Source organism: Falco peregrinus, chromosome 11 (assembly GCF_023634155.1).
Source record: "Falco peregrinus isolate bFalPer1 chromosome 11, bFalPer1.pri, whole genome shotgun sequence".
In the NCBI taxonomy this organism is placed as follows: domain Eukaryota; kingdom Metazoa; phylum Chordata; class Aves; order Falconiformes; family Falconidae; genus Falco; species Falco peregrinus.
In genome coordinates, this window is record NC_073731.1 from 32,940,046 (window position 1) to 32,952,357 (window position 12,312).

Genomic DNA, 12,312 nt, shown 5'->3' on the forward strand with positions numbered 1-12,312 from the left:
AGCTTCATTTCCCTTTCTGAGCCATTTCCAGAGAGAGGAGCAGCACTGCAGGCATGAAGCTGGTGGACACACCACACAGACGTTACACAGAAGAAAAGGAGTATCAAGGAAGCCAAATTTACCCTGGTGCTTTTAAGCTGGCACGCTTAAGACAAGAAAACCTGTGTGTGTGGGGGGAGAGGGGGAGGGAAGATGGGGTGGTGGTGTTAGCCATGTAGATATGTACATAGTATCTATCTATGTAACTATAAACCTTCTGGGAGGGAATGAAGATGAAGGAGCCAGGCTTTTCTCAAGAGTATCCACTGAAAGCAACGGAGGTAATGGGTACAAATTAAAACACATGACATTGCATCGGCTCATGAGAAAGGAACTTTATCCTTTCAGGGTGGTCCGATGCTGGCAGAGGTTGTCCAAGGAGGTTGTGCAGTCTCTGTCCTTGGGGATCTTCAAAGGCCAAGGGCACACAGTTCTCTGCGACCTGCTCTAGGTGAGCGTGCTGGAGCAGAGGGCTTGGCCCAGAGGACCCCCACGGGTCCCTTCCAACCTCCCCCTCCTGTGTGGCTCTGTGCTTTGCTTTTCCTCCTAAAGCCCCTCAGCTCAGCCCCGATGCCCGCTGGAAAGGGTGCTGGGGCAAGGGACAATGCCAAACTCCTCCCCGAGGGTCCACCCCAGCACAAGCGCTCCCCACTCCAGAAGACCCTATGGCAGACACGGTCAGGAGAGGGAAAAGATTCTTTTATTGTCAACAGCGGCTGCAGGGGCCCAGGAGTCACAGCGGTTCAGCCCGTGAAAATCGGTCAGCACCTGCAATGACAGAGTCAGAAAGCTCTGATAAGCCCCCAGAGGCAGGAAGAGGCAGGATTTGGTTCCCCCCTCTTTGGGGGACGCTGTTCCCCAGGAATGCCCAGAATGGACCAGAGCTCTGCCCCAGACATGGTTGCCCAAGCGCCACAAAGGGTCTGGGACCAGAAGCGGGTTCTGGGGGTGCAGAGCCCAGTGCCCTGTCCCCGCAGCTGCTGGGGACACGCAGGCCCTCTCCAGAGCAGCCGGAGGGAGGGCTGGGGACCCCGTCTGTCCAGGCTGGCTTACCTGGATGGGCCGGGGCAGCGTGTTGTCCTCCCCACAGAGGGCTGCCAGGGGCTGCCCAAAGAGCGCCCTGCTGCAGCCGGAGCCCGCCTGCCCTGGCGCCTGGGCAGCGGCCGGGGTGCGCCGCAGGGCGAAGGGCCAGGGCAGCCCCATCCTCCTCCTGCTGGTGCTGCTCCTGCTGCTGCTGCTGCTCCCTCCTGCTGCAAAGGAAAACGGAGTAAGACACCACCAATGGAGACCCCAGGCCAGCGGTCCCAGCGCCTGCCCTGCCCTGCGCTGCCCTGCCGGCAGCACGGTGCTGTGTGGTGCGGCAGGATGGGCAGGGAGGCAGCAGCTGGAACCACGGCTGTGGCTCGGAGGTGTTGACTTAGAGGCTCTTGAGAGCCATCGTGCCACGGGGTCAGCCTGTGCCAGCCTTCGCCCTACCCTCCTGCAAGCTGCGGGCAGCAGCAGAGGCTCCGTGTCCCCGCAGAAGCACATCCAGCAGGCACTGCCCAGCAGTTGTCCTTGTCCGTCCAGGTGACATCCTCCCGCGGGCTGCCCAACCTGCATGGTGACACTCGGGACAAGTGAGCACAGCTCAATCCATTGCAGGTGGTTTCCTTGCTTTCCCAAACTCACCTGGCGAGCGGCAAAGTCCCCCTGCATTTGCAGACGGGGCCGTCGCTGTCCAAGCTGTAGATGTGTCCACCCACTTTCCGTTGGGCTCAGACCGTTGGTCATGGGGACAGAGGCGCTGTCCAAGCCCTGGGTCGCTCTGTCCTGCCTGAGCAGCTGCATTTGCCCTTCCCTTCTGGGGACCAAAAGGTGACCAGGGGATGCAGGATGGGGAAACATCCCCCATCCCCTCCTCCCTGCCACCGAGCTGCCTGCTCCCTGCCCAGCTCTGCACGCAAGGCAGAGGCCTGTGTTCATGGGATGGCGTGGGCACGGCTGGGAAGCTCTCCTGCCCGACCACGACTCACCCAAAAGTGGCAATGCAGGAGCCGGTGGGCCAGGCGAGGATGACAGAGGTGCTGTCCTCATCGGTGCCTTCCTCCTCCTCCTGTCCATCCTGCCCCGCAGCCTCCTTCCCGCTGCTGAGCACCCACAGCTGGTCCAGCGCCAGGCGGAGCTGTGGGCGCAGGCTGGTGCCATGTCTGCAGAGAGCAGAGGCGGGCCCTGAGCTGGAGGGGGGCTCCTTGGGCTGGGTCCCCACGCGCAGAGCCCTGTCCCCCACCTGCCCTTGGGACGGACGTTGGTGCCTCCAGCACCGAGGGGCCGGGGCCTGGGGCTGGTGCCAGGGTGTCCCTGGGCCGGGGCTGGGGGCAAGGACCTGGGCTCTGAGGGTCTTACCGCAACTTGGCGACCACCAGTTCCTTGTGGAGGAGGAGCAGGCGCCTCTCGCTCCTCTTGCGGCCCCGGGTCAGCCGCACGTCCGCGCTCAGCACCGGCTCGGCGTCGCTGAGAGCCTCCCTGCAGAGCAGAGAGCGGCGGGCATGAGCAACGTCAGTGCTGCGTGGCCCAGCTGTGCCCGCGTGTCCCCGAGCCCGGGGGGAGCCCACCTGGAGCCGCAGCAGCAGCTGGCCTGGCCCATCCTGCCCGGGAGAGGAGGGCCCTGGCCGTGCAGCGAGGAGGGGGGCCCAGCCGGCGACGGGGAGGCTGGGAAGCGGGGGTGCTGGTGCTGTGGCAGCGCTGCTGGGCCAGAGGCTGCCTCCTGCCAGCGCCGCTGCGTGCCAGCACGGCTCTGCCCTGCTGCCTGTGGTGGCCGTGGGCTCCCCGTGACCAACGGTCTGAGCCCAACGGAAAGTGGGCGGACACATCTACAGCACAGCTCAGGCAGGGACCAGGGACCCAGGCCTGAGTTTGAATGGGCCCCTGGCTCATGGGCAGGGTGCATGGGTGGAGGTCTCTGCTCAGGGTCATTAAGGCCTATCAGTGCCCTCAGGACTCCGACAGTAGGTAAACAAAAAAATAATTCTGCAGGAGCGGGCTGGAAATTAGGACCATGCGTGGCAACCAGTTAGCTGAGCGGAATGTGCTGGAGCTTGTAGGTCACTAACCCTGGGAGGACAAGGAGCGTGAACAGACACAACAATCAACATGATGAGTCATGCTGAGAGAGCATAGGGGAGTGGGGGGGGACGGGCCAAGGAGAGGTAACACCTTGCTGTTAATTGCTGGTAGTTAACCACCAGTCGGGGATTGCCTGGTATGCAAGGCTTAGCTTCAAGATCCAATCTGTTTAAAACGCGCAGCTTCTGAAAGTATATATAAACTCGTGCTTCTGTACAATAAATCGACGTTTGCTTGCATCAAGCTGTGTCCCGTCTCTCCATCGCAGCATAATTCTGCAAACAGAGGCTCAACATTTCAGCTACACAGGGAGGAAAGCAAACACTGCAGCACCGGTAGGGTGGCACATGTCAGACATCCCTCCAGAGACAGGTTATTTCCAAACATGTGACATTCCTTGACTTCAGTTCCATGAGAAATGAGGGATGCAGCAGCATCCCTGCACCGGTAGCCAAGAGCTGTCAGACAGGCAGGGTCAGAAGGAGCAATGCCAGCGGATCCAGGGATATGCTTCTGATTATAAGCTGCCCAGCAGAAGTGGCCCAAATTGTCCTAAGTCCTGAGCCAGTGGGTTTCTGTGGGAAACCTTGGACCTTCTGGGCTTTGGTCCTTTAAATCAAGAAAGAGTAGCAGTCGCCACCAGTGCTGAGACTCAGCTGCTTGCTTATCTGCTGTGGGTTGCAAAAGAACTGCAAGAGGCAGGTAATACCCCTGAGGCTAAATTCAGGCCGGGAGCAGGTGAAGGAGTTACTGCCACCTCCCAGCCTTGCAGATGGACCTAGCACAAGGCTGCCTCTCCATTCAGTGGCACCTGGGGCAGAGGTGGGTCCTGGATGCTGAGACAAGTGTCATGAGATGTTTCATATGGCAAAACCTGACACAGAAACTGAGTAATTGTTCCCAAGCTCTCCTGGCTTACAGCTTGCTGCTGCTGCTCTAGAGCTGGGAAAGGCCAAATATGCACCCAACAGCTTGTCCATCTCACCCCTATCATCAGTCTACCAGAAGTTACCATGTGACCTTCTGCCATGCAATCAAAGTGGTGTTGTGACCCCATAATAAAACACGTAAGACCAGCCAGCCCACGGCTCCTGCATACACCTTCCAACAAAAACCGGGCAGGGGCAGCAGTCTTCCCCCAGACTTCCTCACATGTGTTTCATTAGCAAGATACTCTGGTGCTCTTTTGGAACATACATTTTTGACAATCAAACATCAGGCAGGCACTGTTCTTTATAAGCACCAAATCTCTCATGGTATTTGTTTCTTCTCCAGGAGACTACCAGACTTGAGGTCCCCCAAGATTTAGGTTTCTTTCCCATCCCAGCTCAGATCCAGCACTGCAGCAAAGGCTGGTGGCCATAAGAGCCTTCCCAACTGCATGGATTGCCAGAGAGAGGTGCTCAGGCTGACTCAGTGACATTAAAGATACTAAACACACAAGGATATGGGCGGGAGTCTCTTGCACAGCGGTTTGCAGATACCCTGCAACACCTCCTAGGGCAAGGCTGCTCTTCTCAGGTTTGCATCGAAACCCACACATGAGGCCAGCTGGCTGAACTGCCAGCATCCACAGGTGATGGGACATCTCAGGGGCTCCCTATCTAACCATGCTTTTTGGACCCAAACTCACAAGTCAGAGCAACAGCTAAAGCAGGTTCCCAGTTTCTCCTGGGAATGAGGCAGCCTTTGCAATACTCTGGCCCCATCTGCACCCAGTCTGCTGAAAAATGTGGAAACTCATCCTTTCCAGAGGACTTCCACTGACAGTTTGCTTAGGGAGTTATCAAATCTACATAACTATATGAATGCCAATTTATTGTATATGGCATTGTTCATGTCTATTGATGAAAGCGGCTATGGAACAATACCAGGTAATGAATATATTGAGCTGAGCAGTAGATATATCTGGAATGTGTAACTAGATTCTGCTTTGACTGTTCAATTTTCCTGCACAAGTGTGGGAGTGCGGTATGCATTCACCATGTACAATAGAACTAATACCAAGAACTGTCTGTTTGCAACATTTGTTACCTCTAGAGAATTTAAAATTTGAGTGGAGGGAAATGTACTTTTGTTTGTAGAGTGTTAGCTGCATCCTTATGAATTTCAAAAGCAGGCAGGACCTGAAATATCAGCATCTGCTGCTTCTTTCTATACCTTGCTCCTCTCTTCAGAATTCAGGTTTTGCTTTCTTCCTTTGTGGCTGTTGATTTCCTCCACTGTTGCTGATGTGGGTTGCATCAGCAAGAAAGCTTTGAATGCATCAGCACGGAGCAGATAGACAGACACTCAAACTGTGATACCTGTAGGATACAAGTGCCTGGCAAGAAATAGTTTGCTCCATGCAAGTACACATCAACCATGACACCTTGTTTTCTTTGGTTTACAGAGGTGTTTTTTTTCTAAATAACAAGGTTTTTGTCCTTTGTACAAAAAAAATAATGTTTCTCTGTTATGAAGACAGAGCATTTCCTGAGCAGCTTCCACTTAGCTGGAAAGCCATTTGCCACTGAGCAGTATTTAGATCACCATCTGCCCTACGCAGCCAGCAAGCTCATGGCTTGTTTTTTTCCTGCCGTACTTGGGTTACGTGTGTCAATCACAGCAGTACAGAAGGAGATCCTAATCTCCCATTGATCCCAGGAAGGCCGGCAGGCAGGCTCCACTTGGTGTGCCTCTCCTGTGAGATGGACGTGGGGAGAGGCGAGGAAGCCAGCGCAGTATTCCCAACCCCCAGCCTGAGGAAGGGATGAGGAGGAGGCTTTGTGGGCCATGCTCAACAGGAGGATGAAGAGAAAAAAAAGAGAGGGGATGAGCAGGACCAAGGGCACAGCCTGCACTCCGTCCTTTGTCAAGCACATCAGTGCCTTTAAAGCCTCCAGACAGCCTTGGTGGAGCTTGTATTGGTATCACACTCCCACCACCAACCTGAAGTACCAGGGGCGCTTTTGCAGTTGTCTCCGTTTGGATGAAGCACCAACACATGTCAGGCAGTGCTGAGCATGGCCGAAGTAAGCTCAGGCTTGCTGCTAAGAACGCTGCATAGCAATCACTGCACTCTGGCTCCTGCTCTCTTCCCTGCTTTTTGCCTCTCACCTCCATACCGCCAACCCCGAACACACAGGGTGGGTGCTCTGCTGCTCGCCCACCCGTGAGCAACACATTTCAGTCTACAGAAATTAGAAACATCACTTTGCCTATAGGTTTGGATCTAGTCACTTAAGAACCCAAGGTATCATTATTTAGAAAAAACAAACCAACAAACAAGGAAGCTTAAAACAGCCATGCAATAGTGGGACTCTAAGAATTTTGAGTAAACTATCTAGTATCAGCCTTACTCTTCAGCCACCAGCTCTGTGGCGAAAACTGCAGGGAGCTTCTGAGCCTCGTTGTATCCTGAATGCTGCAAATTCCAAAGCTAAAACAGCCCACACTTGCAGAGGACTTTGAAATGCTTGGTTTTATCTCCATGCACTTGTGCTAAGTGTTTTTACTCATTGAGATAATGGCTATTCATCCCAAAACTATTTTGTAAAAATCCAGTCAGAGGAGGCAATCTTCTTATCTCGTAGGATACATAGGTTTTTGTTTAAATATGATAGGCTACAGAGAAATTAATTTATTCTTTTGAAATGGTCCCTCTTTCTCTGTAAATATGTACATATATATATGTACGTATTTTTAGCCAATGCAACAAAAAGTACAAAGTTAGTTTAAAATTTCAGCTAACAGCATTATATGTTTTTTTTGCAGAGACAGATCTTTTCAGCTTCTGCTAATTAGCATATCTTTGACTGATGGAACAGTTTAAACTGGCTAAAAACCTAGCCCAAAAAGTGTCATTTAATTTTCTAACTTAATTTCAAGCTACAAATTGGATTGTCTTGTTAGGTTGTTTAATTTTATTTCAAAATGTTAAAGGAGTATTAAGGAGTCATGTTTTCCAAAATTTGTGGCTGCAAAAGTTCCTGAGACAACGAGGCTTGGGTTTAGCAAAGCTTCATGCTCTGCTTCTTAAAGGGGGGGGGGGGGGGGGGGGGGAAAGACACAGGGAAATTGATATGGAGAAATAATGTGAAATGGGGATAATGGACATGGATTGTGATTGTATGTGTCTGCTTAAGGAATGTGGGTATGGTGACTAGTCATGGGTGCGGTGACAACTACAGTTCTGAGGAGACGCCTGCCCCTCTTCCTCTAACAAAGGGGAGACGGGGAGACGCCTGCCCTTCTTCCTCTAACAAAGGGGCTATTTAAAAGAGAATAAGAAAAGATGAGAGACATTCAAATGCTATCTAGAGGGAGGGAGTGCTAAGTCTCCTTGCTGGAAAAGATTGGGTGGTCACAATCACCTGAAGAAGATCGGGTGGTCACAAGGACATGAATCACCTGAAGAAGATCGAATGGTCACAAGAACATGAATCACCTACAAACCTGCAAGACCACCACATTCCAGGAAACGAACTGATAAGCTAATTAACATACGAAGCGGGGTTTAGGTAACAAATATGTATAGGCGTTAATTGAATATTCATTTGTTCATTGTATAAATGTGAGATGGTTCGTCACTTCGGGTATGCACGCTTGTGGAGGAGCGATCCCCCGTGCATCTGCGCGCAATAAACATACCTACTTTATAACTTTCGAGTTATAGAGTCTAATTCCGCACGTCAAAATGAAGTTTGTGAGGATGAGCAAACAGCAAATGCCAAACAAAATAAGCAGAGGATGGCAAAGGCACTGTCAAAGTTGCCTTCTACAGATCCCTTAAGTAAAAAAAAAACAACAAAACAAAACAAAAACTTTTTACATCCTTACCTATTTTTTCTGTCATCTATGTGCTGTTCCACTTGCCCAAAAGTTATGCTTCTCAAAAGCCTGCCAAAATAACATTTTTCCCTACTTCCACCAAGCTTTCTCCAACCTTGGAGCTGCCAAGTAATCCTGTTCTCAGTATCAGATCAATCTTCAAGTTTAGATACTTGAAAACATGCAGTTCCCCGTGATTTTTTTGCAAAACTTCAAACTGCATGAAAATCTGCAAAACCCTCTGGTAGCTTAGACAGGTAGAGAGGAGTGTGGACAGAAGCGCCTACCAAGATCTGAGTGCTTGGTGCCATGTATGTGCTAAATAGCAACCGTATATTCCTCTAAATAGACAGGAAAAGCAAAACAGTGATGGAGCCAAGGATTTAATACCTCAGCATTGTAGACAGAGCTTGGAGGCACCAGTCACAGATACATATTTCAGGAATACCAAGCCTGAAACTGAAGCCTCCTTCCCAACAGGAGGCTGCCTCAGCCACCACCCACGGACACCTCTGTCTCAGTTCCTGCGGAGGAAACAGAGGAACCAGCTCTCTGGTTGCTGTGGGGACCTGGAAGGTGCAGGTCCCTTTCCCGGAGTATTTCTAGCACTTCCTAAACACGTCAGACTCGTAAGAAGTCCTTCAAAAGTCTACCTGGATGAGGCGCCCAGCTGGGCTGCAAAAACCTTCTTGCAGGCACTTCCAGAACTGTGTAGCCGCCTCCTTTGATGCTTAAGACACCCTGAGGCTCCTATCCTCGCTCTCAGGAGCCTGGAAAACAGAGACTGCCAAGTCACTCAGACTGTGCTGCAAAACACCACCCCAAAGGATTCCACCTCTGCTTTCCTATTCATATGTGACTCACGAACAAACATGCTGTGAAAACTTCCAGTCAAACCAATTCCGCTATAAAAACCATAAAATTAAGTGCGAGCACGCTCACATCCCCCTGCCTTTCTTTGATGAGAGGCCATAAATGTCTGACTGGGCAAAGTCAGCCGAGGGGTTGCTCCACTACCCAGTTTCTCAGCATCGCTGCCAAGAAAATGAGCAGAGCTGTGGTTGTTTTGGTTAAACCACACCTTGCTGATGCCAAGGCACTGCAAATGAGCTAAGCCTCATTCAGAGGAAATTTATATCAATTTTCCGTCTCCAATGAGACCTGTATGAGAAGTTGCACCTACAAGAAAAGGATGTTTGGGTGATAAATACTGTGAGAAGACAAGGGCCAAACGGAGCTGCCAGGCACCAGACGAGGCGGTGGGAACGTCTTCAACAACACAGGCTGGCTGGGGTCCTGCCGGTGCTCACTCTGGTTCTAACAGCTGCCATATGCGAGCACAGCAAGGAGCAGACCCTGTGTCAGAGTCACTACAGCGGGCAAGGCACTTAAGAAAGAAGGCATTAGCTGCTGTGCAGCAGCAGCATCAAAAGCAGTGGCAGATGGGGAGAGGGGGGGGAAGATGGATCTTCTCAAGCCAGGATAGTGCCCAGATTTGCTCACACATGGTGGTAGATATGGTGCAGATACTACAGACATCTAAATATCTATATAGGTGTGGTTATCAACACAAAACAGCTTAGCTGCTGCAGGCCTCCCTCCACTGCCTGAGGGCTAAGGAGGAAAGCTGTGGCCCCTGTGGTGGTGACACCCAGCTCTGACATACTTGGCCACCAAGACTGGCTGAAGACAGGCATGAAGCATTTAACAACAGAGGCAACTAGTGATTTGGACAGAGTTTTTAAAAAAAAAGGTCAGTCAAGGAATTTTATTTTACCTGCAGCTCCGTTTCCTGAATTAGTCTTGGGGAAGGTGACTAAAGTTGCAGTTGCTTTGTCCAAAAGATGTGAACAAATGGGATTTCTGAGGTTGAAGGCAGGTGCTTTCAGATGTGTTACCCACAAACATCAGTCTGTTCCCCTCTCTCCAGCTCTGCTTTTCCCACGGGGCAGATTCCTGCTGAGTGAGAGCTCACAAGCCCTCCACGAGCCCAGGGAAGAAACCTGGATGCAGATGGGTACATGACAGGGTTAACTGGCTGGAGCCACTGCTGACCTGTGATTTCCAGTAATATCCCCAAACAAGAATGAAAATGGGTTTTGAAGTTCTGGGCTGAGGTAGCAGCCTCCAACCGTGGCCCTGCAGCTCCTGCAGGATGGGGGAAGCACTGTCAGTCAAACACCTCGTGCCCCAGGGGTGGCTGCCCCAGTTTCAGCTGTTCTTGGTGGCATAATTTCCTCTCATGTGTCTGTCCTCTAGCTCTGTGGTTTGTGGCTGCTGCCCAAGTTCTGACATACAGGTCATTAAAACTGAGCATCGTCAATGTAAACTGTCTGACAGTAAATTAGGCCATAGTCATCAGTGGTGGAGAGAAGTTGGTCATAGTCAGGGTATGTCTCACCCTGCAGACAGGGTACCCTCAGCAGCCAGGTGCCTTTCCTCTCTCCCTATAGCCCATGGGAAACTGCTTCTTCTCAGCTACTTGTTTGCCGAAGAGGTCAAACTGGGGAGGACTCTGTGCTGACCTCCATCACACCACACCCAGATGCCTCTGCCTGATGCAGGATAAGCCACCCATCACTTTCTACCTGTGGGAAGAGACAACTTGTGGGGTACCAACTCCTCCCTCCAAGTGGCATGGCTGAGGCCACTTGTAGGAGACAGACCACCTCCATCTAACATGTTTCCACCTCTGTAAGTCGGCTGGATCTCTTAGAAGGAGTTAGAACTGACCTCAGCATTCAGGTCTGACCCAGCCCACCTGATATGGCTACACTTGACATTGAAGAGCAAAAGCTTTGGACTCCAGCATGAACACCAGCCTCAGTTTCCAGCACAGCACTGCTGCAAGATGTTGCCATCCAACATCTCCTCTGCTGTGAGCCTTTCTCCTTCCCTAAGCTGCCTATCTGGAAATTTTGGCAGCCTGCTGGCAACGAGAATGGTTTATAACATACGAGATCATTCCATTAAATAAGATGGGCAAACACTGACTTTCTTTTGGTAAAAAAATGCCACAGACTACGAAGTTCTATGGGAGACAGCCACCCCTGGTCAATCTCCTGAGTGTATTTTCCCCACAGCATCTTTTCTACTCCCCTGCTTGAAAGATGAACATACCTACCTCCCCTGAAGCCATCACATCTGGTTGCAGGGAACTGCAGGCAGCGACAGTACAGAGGGTAAGAAGCCCCTTCACTGAAGCAGCTGTGCCCGAGATAGGGCATTCAAGCACGTCAGCCTTCTTCATCTTTTTAAACACTGCCAGCACGGTGAGGAAGGCAACCTCTCTGCTCAGCCCTGGGAGGCAACATCCCAACACTGGCTTTTTATGTAGTCTGGGGAGTAATCCAAAAGAAGAACATCACAAGTGGACAAAATAGTACATTAAAAAAGGTCAGGTTAACAAGGGATTTCCAAAGAAAGCTGGGAAAAAAGACACAGTCCCAGGTGAACTTTAAGAAGTCCACAGAGTAACAGAGGGGTATGGAGACTCACCAAGCCTCCCTATACTGCTTATCAAAGCTGTCTTGCATCAGACAGGTGGGCAGTCTGCATTGATTGGGGTATTACTTTTGAACACGCTATGATCTTCCCTGTGCTGTCTTATCCAGCAGGCAGGCAGGGAGCAGACTACCTGTGAGGCATTACAAAAGGTAATCTTTATTGACAGCTCTTAGAAGAAGGTCTCCTTAAGGCTGGCTTCCCACTGTCATTCCTAATGTGTTGGGCTTGGCTTTATTCTGAGCAGGTAAGAAAGGTAAAGATGGCAAGAAGCTGTATATAATGCCTTAGTTCCCATCGAAGTGAGCACCTTCATCTGTGTTTTTTTTTGTTCGCCCACTCCAGGAGTCTAAGGACAGCTATAAACTGGAGAGTAGCCACGTGAGTTGTCTATATTGCAGTAATGACCCATCATCCCCATCCCAACCCAAAGTCCCTGGGTGCTCAGCGCTACAAAAACACCTCTCTGAATTTGCACTTCCCACAAAACAACTGGTTTCACTTCGGTTCCTTTCCATTTTTGGTGAGTGTGAAACACGTCAGGTCATGATTCCCCTGCCTAGCTAAGCCAGTCTCCTTATGCATCTGTTTGTCTTTCTGAGTGTCACTTTGTAGGTTACATGACAAAATCTTGCCTCCGGCTTACAAAGGAAGAGTGGCTGGTAAGGAACACCAAATGACACCCTGCCCCAGTTCCTCCCAGGGCTGTTGCAAGAAAGCCATCAGCCCCATGGGCTGGGGGGCAACGATCTCTGGAAGTCATGAGGGGGGTTATTGCCTAGGGGTAGGGGACTCTTTAGGAGATGCAAAGAAAGTGTGTTACCTGCTCTGCCACCTGGCTCCTACTGCCTT

General features: G+C 51.1%; 1 long non-coding RNA gene across 1 annotated transcript; it reads right to left on the reverse strand.

Moving 5' to 3' along the window:
• Positions 1–2,425: 2,425 nt before the first annotated feature.
• Positions 2,426–11,289, reverse strand: LOC129785318 (uncharacterized). Its single transcript, XR_008749228.1, has 3 exons — positions 11,081–11,289; positions 9,734–9,959; positions 2,426–2,544 (listed from the first exon to the last, which is right to left on the reverse strand). It is a non-coding gene; the product is annotated as an uncharacterized LOC129785318 (long non-coding RNA).
• Positions 11,290–12,312: the final 1,023 nt, after the last annotated feature.